Genomic DNA, 17,848 nt, shown 5'->3' with positions numbered 1-17,848 from the left:
ATTTTCGCTCACGTCACGCTCCCCTCGCGCATCCCCTTCCGAGTCATTCTCGCCGCTCTGCGCGTTATTTACATTGAATTTCTTATCTTTCGCTCGCGCGTATGCACGTATGTACTTATGTTCGCGGATTACGGTAACGATGCAACTTTCAGAGCAGCGGTGCTGAATGCGCCGCAGCCTTGAGCTTATCTGCATCTTGCGAGAAATATTTCTATTTACCAAAATTTGCATATTCTGCATTTATTTAATATACAGTCACAGAGAAAACCCTGAAAAGTTTTCAAAAATCGCGGAAAAAATATAAATATTAATATAAAAATTTATTATTATAATATAAAAATGTATTATTATTATAATATAAAAATATTTTCTTGATAAAGAGTAAAATATAGAAGAAAATGGAGAGAAGAGAAATTAAAGGAACTGTATATTATGTCATCGATAATATATACATGGAAAATTAATGCTGAAAAAACAAGTTAATTCGCAATTAATGCGAGATTTTTTTTACAGGACACGATTCAGGAGGAAATTTGAGCACCGCTGAGGGATATATAGCGCCTGCTCGCTCCATCGACTCGTGGGAAACGTCTGCCAGGAAACGAAGGTACCGGGAAAGGTACATATCTTAAATCTTCGAAGCTTCGTGACGCTTGTTAACGCGCTACAATACCTTTTCACATAATTGCCCGCCGCCCTCAAATATTTGTCAGTCGCCTCGTCGCGGCGATGAAACCTATTCGCCATCGCGCTAAAATATTGCGTGTTCACGCGATAATTGACGTAATTGCGAGCGTGTCGATAACGTTATGATAATCAAAGAGAGAGAGCGAGCAAAAAATGTCCTGGTCGCAAGCCTCCGGGTACAACAGCACCAGATGCAAGTGCAACTTGTTGTCTGTTTCTGTTTTTCTCTGCCTCCTCTTCTCTTTCTCTTTCTCTCAATCAATCCGAGTATACGGCTGCATAATACATACGATTCTCAAGCGCACCCCGAGACCCAGCGGGAACCATTTAAATTCCCTCGAAAGTCCTAAACGGTGAAACAACGTTCGCTTCATTCTCTCGTATCTCTGCCGCGGTTATCCCTTCTTCCCTTCACGGTATTTCTCCGATGCTATTTGTATCGTTCCGATTTTGAGAGAGAAATCTCAAAGCGCGCCATACATCTCTCTTTCCACCTCTCCTGATCGTTTTTACAGAAAAGCGTATTCGAGCTCTTTACTTCTTCTATCGACATTCAAGGAGCTCGCATAATTCATGCGGCTGGATAGTAGCACGTGTTCCATTAAAAACTAAAGTAAGTTACATTGGCGTTCCCGGGGGAATGATAGATTTCCTCGGCGGAGACCGCACGATTGCACCCCTTTGTCATTTTTCAACCGGACGTTTTCGTCTTCTCTTTTACCTCTCTTTCTCTATAATGTGTGTAAAGTGAATGTTTGACACAGAAAGAAGCTGTAAGTGATTCCGTTTCTTCCCGCTTTATTTACTTTCTCTTCTATTATATCTCTTATTTGCGTTAAAATTTAAAAAAACACAATACTTTCATATTTTTAATATCACTTTCTAAGCGTATTTATTTTTGCATATATTTATTATCGATATATTATATCAATATTTAATCGTCATGTGATTATTGTGTTTAATCGATCTATAAATAATTATTACTATCGTATTAGCAAAAGAGAAACATCTAACAACCTCCTTATCATCTGCTTTATCATGCTTTGGACAATTAAAATAAGAAGATAAAACCTACATCTGTTTCTGGAATTAACTCAATGCAAGGCTATGCACACAATACCTGACGATAATTTTCTTCTAACACTACAATACACGTATTTTCAAATAAAAAAAGCTTATGCGTAGATAGTGTTTCTCGAAGATACTATAAAAGATATTTTTTTTTCGAAGCTTGACATTGTATAAAAAATGTTTCAGATAAAATGTATAGGATTTTGAGAGAGAAAAATGTTGATAATCTTTTGAATTTGGTTTATTTTAGGTCATTTATTAAAACCATGATCAATTTAATTTTTTTTAATAGAACTATTCTAATTTTTTTATATAAATTGTTTCTTCACAATATTCGACGTTAAAAGTTATCAGGATAGGATAATTCAATGGTTTATGAAATATTTCATACCTTAATTCGACATAATTTTATATAAACTACTGAATGAAACATTTTTTTGCACGACGTCGAGTTTCGGGACAAAGCACTTTGTAACAACATTTACGCGAAATACCTGTCATGTTTACATATACGTACGCATAGCCGCGAGGTATTTACTAGAACAAAACACGAGGACTCGCTTTCTCAAAATTAATGGGGGGGGGAGACACGAGGTCGCGTCGGTCGCAAGCATCGCGGTAGTTGAATTTCGGTCGTGTCTAGTGAAGTATCGTGCGCGGTGTGATATTTTATTGAAGTTAAATCCCTCGCGAATGATTGCGAGCGATATTTCATCGGTGTGTGAACGCTGTTCGCTTCATCCGCGACGAAGATTTTTGACTTTGGGCGTATCTACAGGTTCATCGAATGCTAATCATTGAGTGGATCTTACAAATATATGCGTTGATACGCATCTACGCGTCGAACGGCAATCGCGAATATTCGGGGATGTCGAGAAGAGTACACGTGATCTAATGTTGCAAGTGTCGCGAGTGATACGATGTGATACGAGGCAATAGATTGCTGCGAATAAAAGTATTATTGCGGTCACGCGAGTGTGTAAATGTTGCAAATATACATCGATAATCGATATTCGATCGAAAATGCGCTCACGTCGCGCGTAAAAGTGAATATAAGAAAGTGCAAGTGCGTGTTGTTTTAGTGCAATGGATCCATCGATAATTGAGGCCCCGGATAAACCTAAATGGATTCGTGGACGATAAGGAACTGTCAAGACAACGAATGGTGAGTCTATAATTATATTTTTTATGCATGTACTAAAGATACATTTCGTCCGATGCTATCTTCGCTTCTGTGCAAGATTCTGGTTCAAACTTCGAAGTGAAAATAGCCTGTCAAACGGAACACATTTTGAGAAAAAAATTAACAAAATTAAAAAAAATAAAAAATAAAAAAAAATAAATAAAAAATTTTTATTAATGACATGTATAAAAAAGTTACTTTAAAAATACGCATCAAGAATGAAATGTATTTTTTTTATACAATTTTTACTTTGCGTTTTTTATATGATAATTAATGTAGAAATAATTAGTGCATATCTCACGTTTTATATCGTGAAAAGAAATTTGGAATTGTGAGAAAAATACACAGAGTGTACTTTCACACGTCTCAGAAATGTAGATTGAAAAAAAGAATTATTGAATGTTGACACGAGTATAATCGATTCGAGCCAATCAATAATAACGTCGTGAATATTAATATTCCCTCAAGCATCAATATTTTTTGAATCCTGCGGTGCTACGCTTAAGATTCAATTCTCTCGGCCGCGAAATTTCTAATTATTAAACGCTCCCCGGCAACATTCTCTTGGTAAATTCCACGAAAGGGCGCGAGGGTACTCTCTAACGTTTACGACTCGCCAGAAACTCGGATGCCATTTGGCATTATTGTTGAGCATTAAGGAGTCGTTGAGCGCGCGGCCCTTGGATAAGGTTCTAATTAAGCCGATTCGGCGGATACGTCGTCGTCGACAATCTGCTAAATTCCTCTCTCTCTCTCTCTCTCTCTCTTCCCTGACGCTGTATATTCTAGTGTACTTCGCGAACTCGTTGACCGACGTCGTAATCGCACGCGACGAGTATAATTGCGAGAGCAGAGCTCTCATTTTTAATTAGAGCAAAATACACAACCCTCGCGACCTTATATCGTCGCATCCATTGACCCCTCTCGCCCGAGACGATATCGGATCCGCGCGAATTTTCAGTTTCGCGATACCGAAATCATGTTTACGCCAGAGTGTACTTTACATTCCGAGCGGGTTAAGCTTCGATCTACATCTCAAAGGTTTTTACGCGCCAAAGCGAGATAGGACCGGCGAAAGTTTCCCGCGGTGGGACGAAGACGCGAGTGAGGAGCGAGAAGGAGGAATGCGAGAAAATGCTGAGAGGCGGAAAGAGCGCAAGGTGTATTCAAAGGTCGTTAGGAAGTGGTTCCATAAGCGGGGCGTCGTGTTTTCGCAGGCGATGGAAGAAAATCGCGTGCACAGGAAGCGTTTCTTTGAATCGTGGAAACGGCATACGCAATGAGGATTAGTTTTCACCGGAAAAAAAGAGAGGAGGGGAAAAAAGAAAAAAAAGAAAAAAAGGAAACAAGAATGCAGGACGCGCGTATGATATGTATAGTCGCATATATGGTACTCGTATATATAATCCGTGCGGAAGAATTAAGCCCGGTCCAAAGTCTATCTATCGCTCGTGCATTCGGTATTTTCGTACTGTTCCGATCGAGGATTAAGTCGCGCGAGATTATCCGACTGAAAACTTTACGCGGACATACGCGGTGTTCCGGAAATTCGCACTCATGTTCCGCATAATGAGGTGCCTCGACTAATCCGGTGTCGAGTCGTGCCGTTAACGTAAGATCGTGATCGATCCTTTCGTTCTTTACCTTTTGTTAACAATAATAGCAAAAGAGAAATTATCTATAAATCTACGACAGAGTATTAACATTTTTGGCACTTTTTACGAAGCAGTGTATATATACGAGAAATAATTTCAGGGAATGTAATTGAGAACGTGAGGATGTACAGGGTGTTTCTTAATAAGTGTGAAAAATTTTAGGAGAAAATTAAGGCGGTTTTTCATATAAAGATATACTGTTACATCCCTCCCTATGGAGTTACACTCCTCCAAAAATGGGAGTAAAAGTTAGGTTTTTATTATAATTTTGTTTTTGTTCCAATTTTTCCAACATTTACTCTAATTTTAATTTTATTTTAAAATTTAACTTCTCGTAATTCGAAAACTATGCTATTTAGCATCGTGCTATGCATGCAACGTATTTTACTTTTTTTCTTGAAAATTACTGATTTTATGAAAAAAATGAAAGAAAAAAGTTTCTAAATAAATCAACATTTTAATGCATATTTTTAGATGATCATATTCCGGCCCATTAAAAAGTTTTAATAAAAAATTGAATAAAGGTTACTAGTTTCATTCCCCTATAACAATACGGGATGCTGAAAAAATATTAATAAATAACCTTTTTACTAGTAGAAAATATCCACCTAATTTCATTTCTTTAACTTGTTCCAAATTTGAGAAAAAAATAAAAACCTAATTTTTACCTCCATTTTTGGAGGAGTGTAACTCCATAGGGAGGGATGTAGGAGTATATGTTTATATGAAAAACCTTCCTTAATTTTCGACAAAGAAATCATTTCCTAAAATTCGCACTTATTAAGAAACACCTTGTATATTAATAATTTATGTGATTTTTTATATCAAATATATTACAATCGATTGAATTTTCGAGTTTATAAAAAAGAAAAGAGAAAGAAGCGAGATATAAAATTGTAAAATACACAAAGTAATATTTTTCGAGCAGGAATTTAATTTTTTACGCAATTATCGCTCGGGGAAATCACAGAAACAGGAAATTCGGGAGATCTAGAAGCATCGCAAAAATATCTATCGAGTATTGCGCGAGAGATTTTTAATTCCCGGACAATGTCTCGGACTAACGAAAAAAAGTCGGAAAGGACAATTCACTGGGAACGGCGTTAAAAGAAAAAGCCGCGTTTTCTGTCAAAAAATGACGTAAGTCTAAAATGCAAGTAGCAAAGCGAAAAAATACCATATGTACTGCAAATTTGTAATAGTTATTTTCTCTACAAAACGATAACGTTCGACATACGATAATATAGGTGCAATTATTTAAATGTTTTCAATTGAAATCGTAAGAAATTGAATATCTTGAATCGTGAAAATAGCTACTTTAGCGAACAGAAATGCGAGAACGGATGAATAAATCGCTGCTGTACATTTATTCCTCGCGATCGAAATGTAGAAAAACGATAAAACGGAGGGAAAGAGGCCCAGACACATAGATACGAGACGCGGGGACTTGAATTATTCGTTCGTTGACGGTGACGCGTTCGGTACATACCTGAACAGCCTTGCCGCGGATAAGTATCCCGAGATAGGACCAACGTGAGAGGCACCGGAAATCGCGGTCTGCGCTGGCCGGGATAAAATCGTAATGAACATCCACGCCGAGGTACGCCGTCCGTCCTGTCGGGCGACGTTTACGACACCGTCCGCTTTTTCGCGTCGCGCCTCTCGAACGTGTCAGTTAAGCATTCAAATGCGCAGTATCGTTAAGCATTCAGCTCCCTCAGCAGCCAGGACGACGGATGCATCCCCGGTTAGGTGCATTATACATTCGAGACAAACGAGAGCGCCCTCCAGAGCCGCGCTCTCGTTTCGGGGGTAATAATAATTACGCGTTGTCGACGCGAGACACGATGTATCATTATAAGCAAAGCGCAATTTTTCCGAATTGCTTCGATTAATATCGCAGGATTAATATCAAGTTTCGAGTCGTCGAAACCAAGAGATTCGTACAGGTACACAGAAAAAAAATAAGTGGCAAATCAAAACTTGTATACTTAAACTAACGCGTTCATTGTTTCGTATATACGCAACAATTGATAATCTTCTTGGAAGAATTTAATAATTTTAAATTTCAACAATATTATAGTCTTGAGTTAATATTGTAATTGTCACCTCAAGAATGTATAATTATTTAATTCTACTTTCAGAAAATTATAATCTTTGATTTAAAAATGTTATTTTCCATCTAACATTGTTTCTTTTCCATTCAAGAAAATTAAATCTTAAATCATAAGAATATATTTTTCTTGATTGAACTATATAAAATGGCTTCATTCAAGTAGGCAATTATTCAAGCAATTATATTTTTCTTTAATAAACGCAATATAATCTCATTTCAAGATTTCCATGTTAAAACTAAATATATTTTCAAAACAAGAATATCCTTTTTTTCTGCATCTCAATAGTGTCGGAAATATTCTTAATAACGAATGAATAAATCAACATATTTATCGCACGTTTAATGCAATTAAATGAAATCGCACGTTAATATCGCATATTTCTCGCAACGGATATTCTTGGACGAAGGGATCTCGCTTGTTCGAAGATTCGGATTTGCCGAAGCGGCGAGTATATCGGGCACTTCCGGCGTTTTAGCGATGCTAACGAAATCCACTCGGCCGCAGCTGCGTCTCGTTTTGCCGGTTGAAATGAAAATTCCTGCCGCTCTCGCGCGGTAGCGCGCTGACGTTTATGAATGGCATTTAAATGTCATTACCATTTCGGATATCTCCGGCCGGCTCTCTTGCGCGTTACACCTTGTTTCGTATCAAGTCTCGCTCTCGCCCGGCTCGGGAGTCTATTGAAACGCGCCGCGGCTGCTTTACCGTAAATCGCCGTTCCATCCTGCCCGCGTCAATCTCGACGCGAACTGACGCGTCGGCTCGATGTATACATCTCGCTTCAATATTGAATAAAAGGAAATGCATTTCGAGGGATTGCGTACGCCGGCTTGTTTTTCTGGGACGCGGTGGGTCGTGCGAATAGGGTCAAGCTAATGCTCTCGTTATTATCGTCATTGTTTAGCGACAGTTTTCAAAGGAAAATATTTTATGGCTAGCTTTCGATACGATTAAAAATCTCAAAACACGTACTTTTTTTTATTTTTTCTTCTCTAGAGTAACTGAAATGCACACACACACACAGTTATAATCCTTTATATCTTTCTTTTTTTACATACTTTCAAAGATACGTAAATGTCTTTAATAAGTAAATTTATTTCGATGTATTTGTATTTAATATACATAAAGATTTTAATTTTTCCAAATAAAATACTGCGACGAATATGAGAAATAAAAATTACATCTCTTATTCTCTCGGAGAAAAGGATTTAACGGCGTCCTTGATTTAACGGAAATGTAATACAGAATGTAAAAATGGCCGTGTTCGAACAGTTTCATCATACCCGAGCGTCGCGACAAGAGAGAATTAAGACATTTCGCGGGAAATTATCACCGCCTTCCCGTTGCGCGCGACGCGTAAAGGATAAAGGACGACGTGTTTCCACCGCCTTGCCCTCTCGCGTGCGTTAAGATCTCCCGATTCCCGCGCATTACCGTAAATCCCGGCGTCTCGCCGGAGCACATCGCTTTAAAGAATCGTCGGCATTCGTCGTGGCATCGGGGGACTCCGCCAAAATTGGAACGCGCCCGGATAAGGTCGAGACTCTCCTCCCATTCTTCTTTGTCATCCATCGTCCGTGGATTCGGTACTCCGTTAAGGCGGTGCAAAACGAGCGAGAAGCAGTCTCATTGAAACGAGGGAAAACTGTTAGAAAGTGAAATTAATAGCGATTCCCGCGCCTTAACGCGAATTTCGACGATGCTCGAGATCGTCGAACGATAACTTTAATATCGTTCCGAGAGAGGAGAACCGCCCCCGATTGTTTGCGCCGCTCTTGTTTCTGGCCGTTATTGAGACAATTTTCGCGCGTGATCCAAAGATAGAGAATATCGTATCGCGATGCAACAGTCGCTAACCGACGACATTACGGTGATGTGATACATTGGCTCCCGTTTCGAGAATCGCGCTGCTTTTTCTTTTTGGCCTTCGTTATTTCGTAACCCGAGGATGCACCGGGAATAGACGATACCCGGAGATGCTCAGGTAAACGCACTCCGCGACGGGGAAAAATATTACACGCAACGTAGGCTCGTATAAATATCCCATTACCCGTTATCCGCGCGCGAAGCACGGCACGTGATTTTTCATTTTAATCTTGAACGATGGACGCGCGAATCCCTCAGCGCCCGCCGTCGATGGAAACGAATAATGAGAAGATTTACGAGCTACACGCGGAGAAGGAGAAGAAAAGAAGCGGCGCCGGCATTAGCGCGGAAATTTTTCGAATTATCGCCCCTTTTGCTCCCTTGACACCACCTTCGACAGACGGGAGAGATAACGGCGCTCGTCGTAGAATAACGGGCCGAGGCATTAAGCTCGTAAGCGCGAGGATTTTTTCCCCCAAACTACCCCTGTGCTCTCGAGACGAAACACATGCAAATTCCTGCCGAGGAAATCGTGCGCGGTGCAAACCGGCAACGCAGATTTACGGGAAGAAAATCGCACGAAATGGAGCGCGAATAAATCCAACGTTCTCGCGTTCTCCCGTGAAAAGCATCGAGAAGGCGAAATCTCGTAAACCCGAGCTTTTGGGCAATCCTGCACGTGTAGGATACGCCGTATACGATGCGTGCGCGCGCCCACGAGGCTACAAACCATGCTGTTTCTCGCCCCGAGGCGGACATTGCGGCATTCATCATCGTGTCGCGATGAAAATCGACCCTGCTACCCCACCGTTCTCTGTACACCACCACTCGACCAAGCAAAGAGCGTAGGAACGACGACCGAAGAAAGGAGCCGGATGGTCGGGACGCTACGAGAATAAAATATCGCAAATGACATTTCGCGGTCGCGAAGACACGTGCGCGCGAGGGAGACGTCAAGAGGAGAATCGCGGGAAAAAAGGGACGCGCGAATAATACACCGGTAGGGAAATTATTGATAAAGAGGGAGACAATTTTTCTGCGAAGCTTCTCCGGCGAAAAGGATGGACTTTGCACGTGTGTTATTCCATTCGTCGCACGACACGACTTTCAGCTTTTGTTTCATTAACCTCCGTTACGCGTTCACGATGCGATTCCTCTCGCTATCCGACATCGCGACGGTGCTGTTTCGAAAAAGAAGAAAAAAAAAAAGAAAATCTCGGAGCCAGCAATATTACATCCACCCCTCTCCCGCCCTCCCCGTCGTGGGGAGTGTCTCGTCGCAGAAATGTAAATTAAAGCGCAACGTCGCCGAATATTCTCGCGCGAATTTTCCGGTGCATGTTTCGGTCGGCGAAGCGTACACATACGGCCAATAAAAAATTATATAAAACCACACTAGCGAGGTGAAACGAGGAACCCGAGAGGATAACACTTTATGCCGAGAACACAGCCCGAATAACATTAGCGCAACCAAGGGTGGCGGGAGACGGAACGGGGGTAGAACAAGCGTCGAGAGAGAACAAGAGAAAGAGAGAAAGAGAGAGAGAGGAAATGGCGATGTCGTATCAGAAACTACCCTATCGCGAAACCTCGACGAAGAAACTTTCGAGTGTACCCCCGAGGGGGAGGGGAAAAGAGGGGGGTCGATCATGCGGTGAGAGACACAATGCGATCGATCGGACGACTTCCAGCGAGTTACTTCAGTTTACAGTTTTTCCCGCTTTTTTTCGCGTTATTCCAACGTCGTTCGTCGTTCGGGGGTGGATGGCGGTTCGGGGGGGGGGGGGGAGGCGGGAGGGAAAATGCGCTCGTCACGTAGCGGCGGAAACTTTCGTCATTCGTGACGGCGCCAGCGAAGGTCGAGTTTTCGCAGCGCGAAGAATGCTGGGAGGGTGGGCTCTCCCTTGGAACGCGCTAACACACGTCCGTCGTTCCGGATGTTTCCGGAGTTGGGGGATGTGGGATACGTGCTTTTTTATTTTCCCCCATCATCGGATAAAATATGACGGTTATACTTAAGCCAAGTGATAATTTCAATCTTTATGCGCGGACGCGCGTGACGTGTAAAGTCACGCTAACGCATTCGGGGCTTTTGATATTTAATTTTCTTTTTTTTTTTTACACGCGCGAACCTTTTATTCGAGCCATCTGCGTTTCTTTCCTCCTAGATGATTTAATTAACGGCAGGAACATTGTGGAAAAAGTACGCTTTCATCTTACAGAGGTATTTGTGTTGAATAAATTGAACAAATACTCGCAACGTTTCATTAATTATCTTTTATCCGTTACAGAGAATGAAATATACAGGGTGTTTCTTAAAAGCGCGAACAATTTTAGGAGATGATTCTTGTCGAAAATTAAGGGGGATTTTTCATATAAACATATACTCCTACATCCTTCCCTGTGGAGTTACACTCCTCTAAGAATGGGAATAAAAATTAAGTTTTTATTTTTTTCTCAAATTTGGAACAAGTTAAAGAAATGAAATTAGGTAGATATTTTCAACTAGTAAAAAGGTTTTTTATTAATATTTTTTTCAGCCGCCCGTATTGTTACAAGGGGATGAAACTAGCAATTCCTATTCAATTTTTTATTAGAATTTTTTAATGGACCGGAATATGATCATTTAAAAATGCTATCTATGCATTAAAAAGTTTGATTTTATTAGAAACTTTTATTTCTTTTATTTTTTCCATAAAATCAGTAGTTTTCAAGAAAAAAATAAAATACGTTATCGTGCACAGCACGATGCTAAATAGCATAGGTTTCGAATTACGAGAAGTTAAATTTTAAAATAAAAATAAAATTAGAGTAAATCTTAAATTGGAACAAAATTATAATAAAAACCTAAAAAATAAAAACCTAATTTTTACTCCCATTTTTGGAGAAGTGTAACCCCAGGAAGGGATGTAGGAGTATATATTTACATGAAAAAGCCCCCTTCATTTTCGACAAAAAATCACCTCCTAAAATTTTTCACTTGTTAAGAAACACCCTGTATATATTTATTCGAGATGCTTAAACATTTTAAAGTTTAAAACGCCAATCGATACGAGTTAGTAAAACTGCCGTTTAATGGAATAACAGACTTTAAACTTTAGTCGGACAAAGACGAGGGTACTTTCTCACCGTCCCGGCACCTCTCTGATTATCTTTAATGTCGCGAAAGCTTCATTTGTCGTATCGCGACGCTTCTCGACGCTTCTCGACGCTTCTCGGCAATTTTAAGTCTCTTCTACCTTGAACTAACAATTTCCGCTACGCGTATCGAGGATTCATATCTTATACCGTCGCGTCTCGCTGGTCTCGGCTTCGCGTCATTAAGACGCATTTATTATTCCCAGTGCAACCGGAGGAGCGTCGCGTTGCGATGTAGCGCGGGGGCGGGAGGGGCGGGAGGTCAGAGGAGGGACGAACGCGCCCGGGAATGGATTATCGAAGAAGCGAGATTTCCAAACGAGATTTAGAGTGTCAGCAAGGGGCTGAAGGAACCGGGCTGCGCGCCTGGAAAAGCTTCAACTCTTCCCCGGCGAAAATGACGGCGAAGGTACATCGAAGGACGCGACGGGTCCTTTCAAGCTCGTCCGTCGCCTATGACAGACCCCTGGCAGAAAACTTTTATCTGCCGGCGGATGATTTATGTATGAGCCGCGCTAAATTGTTTTGTTAGCATCTCGCAGAATTAGCATCGCTAAAGCGCTCGTTCTCTCAATTATGGAGCTCGGAACGAAGATCCCGGCGTCTCGTCGGGGCAATCTGCTGGAATAGGACCCACAAAACGATCATTAAACGTATCGCCCGGAACGGGATTAGAACGATTTTGCGGCGTGACGGTATTTTAGCGCGAGATTCGTAACCTAAATGGACCATCGTACGCTAAAGACACGCGATTACGGTGCAGTACGGAAACCAGAAAGAGAGAATCCAAATTATCATCGAACGAATAAAAATTTATTTTTCCTATGTTAACTGATAATTTAGAATACAATTCAGGCAAATAATTACACGCGAATTGGTTTTGAAAAAATTATTTATCTCGTTAAATTCGGCTTGAATTTTACGTATCAAGATTATACGTTCTTTAATCTACATTTTTGGCATTTTTGTGCTCGCTAATTAAAAGACTGTAAATATATTAAGACTGTATTTGTGGATTAGAATAAAAGACTTTGTACATAGACATATATATCTATCGGGACTTATCGTTCTCTGTCTCTCGTGCCGCGCTCACTTCCCGGTCTATTCTCGCGCTCTCTCAAACATTTGCTGGTATTTTTTGTCTCGGAAATAAATAATTGCCCCGTCGTGTAAAATTCTTCTTTAACATTAAATGACGCAAACTTGGATATCTGGCATTTAACGAGCATTTATAAATTAATGGTCGATACTATGTGTATCGTAATATAAATCTTATATTTCTTTAATACAATCGAGTACGCTAGTCAAATCGGACGATTATTTTATTCGTAATCTGTCCTTGGTGAATTCGCATCGCATCGCCAACATTTTCGTCGGGAATTATTCATTGTCAACGTTTCGTCTCAAATGGGGTAAATGAAACTCCGTTGCGAGAAGGAGAATGCCGGGTCTAGAAGAGAAGGAAATAAAATTTACAAACGAATTTGCGTATGTGTATGAGTGCGAAACGCGTACCTTACCAAAGGGAAACCGAGAAAAGCTTCAATGGCGAGGAAATAAGAGATTCTCGGGTGTCGTTTGAAATCCATCGAGATTATTGACAAAGAAGGAAAACTTTCGTGCCCGTGAAAGAGAAGACGAGCTTCGGTGCGCGATTATTCAGGGAAATCCCGACGATTTTCAGTTTTATCATGCTCTCCGCAAACCAGACCTTTTATTTCCGCGCCATTACGACAGTCAAGTTACGCCGCTTCTCAGTTCTTCTAAATTGATGAAAATAAAGTTGTCACGACGGGTAGGCCACGAGTGCCCCGACATTTTTGAACTTTGAAACTCGCAGACGCGAGATTCCGTCTTTCCTCGTAAAATCGTAAAAGATGCAAAATATATAATGATCAATATAATTTATATTAATGTTATGCGGAATACACACATATATAAAGTTCAAGACGCGAGCGTAGCGTGATGTAAGCGTGACGTAACCCGCAGCATACATATATTTAATTTAATGGACCGAAAATACAACAACAGATGCCTCATACTCCTACCTGCTTCTCTCGGTTGGAACGATAACTTGAAAAAGATCCGGGATAAATCTGGCAAATAAAATTACGCTCTACGCGCCACTCGGTGAGATTCGCGAGGACAGCTTGAAAATTCACTGCGAATGCGAGAACGCGAGCCAAGAGAAAGATCGCGCGTATGCTCGAGGTCACTGCGATGTCGCCCGGATTATTGGCGAGGACGAGAAGTTGGTCGCAAACGCACCGCCGGCTTCAGAAAAGGAGGAGAAAAGTTTTCATCGGCGCCGATAAGATCGCGCAGCTGTGATCTGCCAAACGTTGGCGAGAGACGCGGGAGGAGAGAGGGAGAGGGAGAGATGAGATGAGAGCCAACGATTCCAGTAATTTAGAGTTCCGCCGTACTTTGGAGGGCCGGGGCTACACTCCTGGCTGCACCTGAGTTCTGCCGCGCGCGAGCGCACGTCTAAGAAATCCATTAGGGGCCATTTATTTCCCGCCGTTCCGTGCCACTCCAACTGCGACAGCGAATCGAAGAGCGGCGGAAGTGCGGGGGGAGGGGAGAGGCAGAGGAGATCGAAGGAAGAAAAAAGAAAAAGAGAGAGATGGAGAAAGAGAGCGAAAGAACGGGAGGTGGGAAGAGGGAATGTCGAAGGGGGTAAAATAAATGTACAAACGAGATTCCAGGAGTGCCTGCGTGTGCGCCTCGATGCTGGGGACGACCCTGGAGGACAACGACGGCGACGACAACGACGACGGTGCGACGGGCGCCGCGTTGATGGGAGAGTAAAGAATGCCCCGGGGTAGGTCGTGCGCGCCGGGAAACCCGCGCGAGGGTGATGACCGACGACGCCGGGGTTAGGTAGGGACGTTTCGGCAGACGAAGGGGAGCGAGAGCGATTACTCAAAACTGTTAGCTGGATAGACGGACCACGAGCCATACAAATTCGCCAGACATTTCAGCGCTGCTCCAGCAATCTTCCTCTCGCAAGCGCGTTTGTCCACTTTTAATTGCGCGCGCGATGCCACATGATGCTTTTATGCGAGTCGCGACGCATTAAAGCGGATTAAAGTAATCAAAGGGTAATCATACAATGTTGGAGAAGTAAAGATTCACGATTTAAGAAATTCGAGATCGAAAAACAATTATACTTTTCCGAATCAAAATCACAGTTTTTGATAAATGACTTTTAAAATATTGTTTCATATTTGAATTAATATTTTTATTTTTAATTTATCTCTAACTAATATGCTTTTAATTTTGTTTCTTTTAGCATGTAATGATCACTCAGTACGAAATTACTTTGTTAAAACAATAGAGGGTTAAAAATAGGAAGCTGGGTAGAGATAATGGTTGGTAAGATTGTCAAAGTGTCAGTTGAAGATTAAGTTTTTTCGGCTAAGATTTGGCGATGCATTTTATAAAGGCGTATAAATTAATAATGATATCGCGTCATACTTTGCGCTTCATATATTTCCTTGACAGCTTCGAAAGTTCCTCCGTCTATTTTTCATCGTACGTACGTCTTGCGCTAAGAAAATTAAATCTGGCAGCGGAAAGAAATGTTGGGAGGCACGAGAGATAAACGAGGCACGTGGTGATATAATTCGGAGGGGCGAGATCTTGAGCAAAATCCGTCGGATGGCGAAAACTTGAGAGGAGAAAGGCTTCGATGACGGGAAAATGAGAAACGAGTGGCCATTATCGCGGCGCATGGCGAATCCGACAGATTATTAACACAAAATTACTCGAATGCACGCAAAGCTCACCGAGAGTTCCACGGTGGAAACACCAGAAAACGCATTAGCGTGCGCTTCCCAGCGATCCTTTGTCGTATCCTTGATTATCCCCGTTATTTCGCCGTCGAGATTCACGGTCTGTTACCCGCTGATTTATCGATTCGAATTATATTGTAGCGATTGTTTCATGTATTTGGAAAATTAAAATTTTGTTTGAGAGACATGTTATAAATTTGATACACAGAAAAAAAAGTGTCAAATCAAAACTTATATACTTAAACTAACGCGTTCATTGTTTCATATATACGCAACAATTTATAATTTTCTTAGAAGAATTTAATAATTTTAAATTTCAACAATATTATAGTCTTGATTTAATATTGTAATTGTCACCTCAAGAATATATAATTATTTAATTCTACTTTAAGAAAATTATAATCTTTGATTTAAAAATGTTATTTTCTATCTAACATTGTTTCTTTTCCACTCAAGAAAATTAAATCTTAAATCATAAGAATATATTTTTCTTGATTCAACTATATAAAATGGCTTCATTCAAGTAAGCAATTATTCAAGCAATTATATTTTTCTTTAATTAACGCAATATAATCTCATTTCAAGATTTCCATGTTAAAACTAAATATATTTTCAAAACAAGAATATTTTTTTTTTCTGTGTAGATATAAAATAGAGATTTATGTATGCACAGCTTTTAATAATAAAATATACATAATCGTGAACAAGTTTCTGAACGATAAATCTTCGTTCGAATATGTAATAATATTACGTATATAAATTACACATGTTTGACATAATTAGAAGAAATAATAAAGTAATGATGAAGTAATATGACAAGATAATAATATTAAAAAACAGGCATGACATGTATGATTAACTCGAGTCGAAATTGCACTTTGCGTAATCAACAACACAAGAATACGTCTTCCTTATTTCGTAGAATAAACTTGATCGTTTTCCTCGGATCGACGGAGAAAAATTAGCGCGAAAATCCTACCTGTGGTGTTTGCACCATTGAAAATTAATCTCGGACGATTTATGTCCCCTAATTTAACCGCGTCGTCTCCCGTGACACGCGGTACATTCCGTAGGCACGGGCGCCTACATCCAAGTCGCTAACGAGCGCGTCTTTCTCGTAGATGTGAGTAATTTGGCAAATTAGTAGCCGAGGATCGATGGACAATATTCGCGACGTGTAGGATCGCGCGTATAATAGCCGCGCCGGAAACCGTCCTCCACGGAATAAGCGCTTCCACCATTCGGGCAGCGAGGGCGGCTTTTGTGTCTGTAAAATCCCGGCAAGACCCTCTTGGCATTCGATGGAAAGGAAGAGGGAAAAGAGAATTCACTGGACCGATAGGCCAAGTTTACGAATACAGTTCGTCGCGTTTGGAAAAATGAACCTTTTGAAAGCGGAACCGCAATCGAAGTCATCTTTTTGGCTAATCAATCTTTTTTTATGACAAAAAATATAATAATTTTATTAGCCTATCAATGAAATTTTTATGCATAAAGCACTAGATGTAATTATATGGTAAAGATGAAATTGCACGCTTGAAGGTGAGCGGCAAACATGTTGTTTTTAAATTTAATTTAAAATAAAAAGAATCTAAAAAAATATATTATAAACAGCAGAAAGAAATGAGAAATGTGACTGCAATATAAAAATAAAATGTAATTGCAATCTCCATTTGCATTTTTTTTGGTAAATAATATTATGCATTGTGTAACAGTAGTAAAAAATAATAATGTCATCGTAAAATTACGTATAATAAAATTGAAAACGCGACGGAGCCATGCTTTCCAATTCTTTTGTACTTTATATCAACATCAATTTTATATATTAAAACGCTTTACCCTAATAATGTTGCAAAAGCTATAAATTTGACATTGATATCGCATTATATCGGACACAGTCTCTCTCGGTGACATGTTATGATGAAACCTCGCGTCTACTAAATTCTCCGACTATTGTTGGTACACTCGTGGGGATTGACGCATTGGCCAGCAGCACTTCGCGCTGCCATTCTGCCAGTAAAAAGTTAAAAGCTTCTCTGATTTTCGGCCGATTCCGCGGGAAACTTTCAACGATCGATAGGATCAACTCTTGGCGAATTATCGGATAGTTTAATCTCATGATTTCTTTTATAATTTTATAACTTGGCTAACCAGCACAAAGTATAATATACATTATTCAAAAAATTCTGCTCAATATCAATATAATGAAACTAATAGAAGAGAGAGAGAAGAAAAAAACCTGTTTTATTTTTTCAAAGAGAAATTAACATAATTATATGCATATAATCGATATATTTAAAAAGATGCTTAAAAAACAATTGATTGAAATTTTGA

The 17,848-nt window shown here is 40.2% G+C and overlaps 2 protein-coding genes and 1 long non-coding RNA gene across 5 annotated transcripts in view; 2 read left to right on the top strand and 1 right to left on the bottom strand.

The window, feature by feature from the left end:
• The window catches only part of LOC145973256 (uncharacterized), a 41,635-nt gene extending 40,946 nt beyond the window's left edge, over window positions 1–689 (top strand). The window contains exon 3 of the long non-coding RNA XR_014439394.1: window positions 514–689. This is a non-coding gene — a long non-coding RNA (uncharacterized LOC145973256). The remainder of the gene's footprint in view (window positions 1–513) is intronic.
• The window catches only part of LOC145973252 (growth factor receptor-bound protein 14), a 241,651-nt gene that overhangs the window by 222,260 nt on the left and 1,543 nt on the right, over window positions 1–17,848 (bottom strand). The window lies entirely within an intron of this gene.
• The window catches only part of LOC145973251 (protein-lysine N-methyltransferase SMYD4), a 62,116-nt gene continuing 46,618 nt past the window's right edge, over window positions 2,351–17,848 (top strand). The window contains exon 1 of the mRNA XM_083102499.1: window positions 2,351–2,923. The gene's annotated coding sequence lies outside the window, so the exon portion shown is untranslated. The remainder of the gene's footprint in view (window positions 2,924–17,848) is intronic.

Source organism: Camponotus vicinus, unplaced genomic scaffold (assembly GCF_025532165.1).
Source record: "Camponotus vicinus isolate PSW18456_S1 unplaced genomic scaffold, iyCamVici1.0 SCAF_6, whole genome shotgun sequence".
NCBI classification, from domain to species: Eukaryota; Metazoa; Arthropoda; class Insecta; order Hymenoptera; family Formicidae; genus Camponotus; species Camponotus vicinus.
The sequence above is the reverse complement of the archived record's forward strand: the minus strand, read 5'-3'. Positions and strand labels throughout refer to the sequence as shown.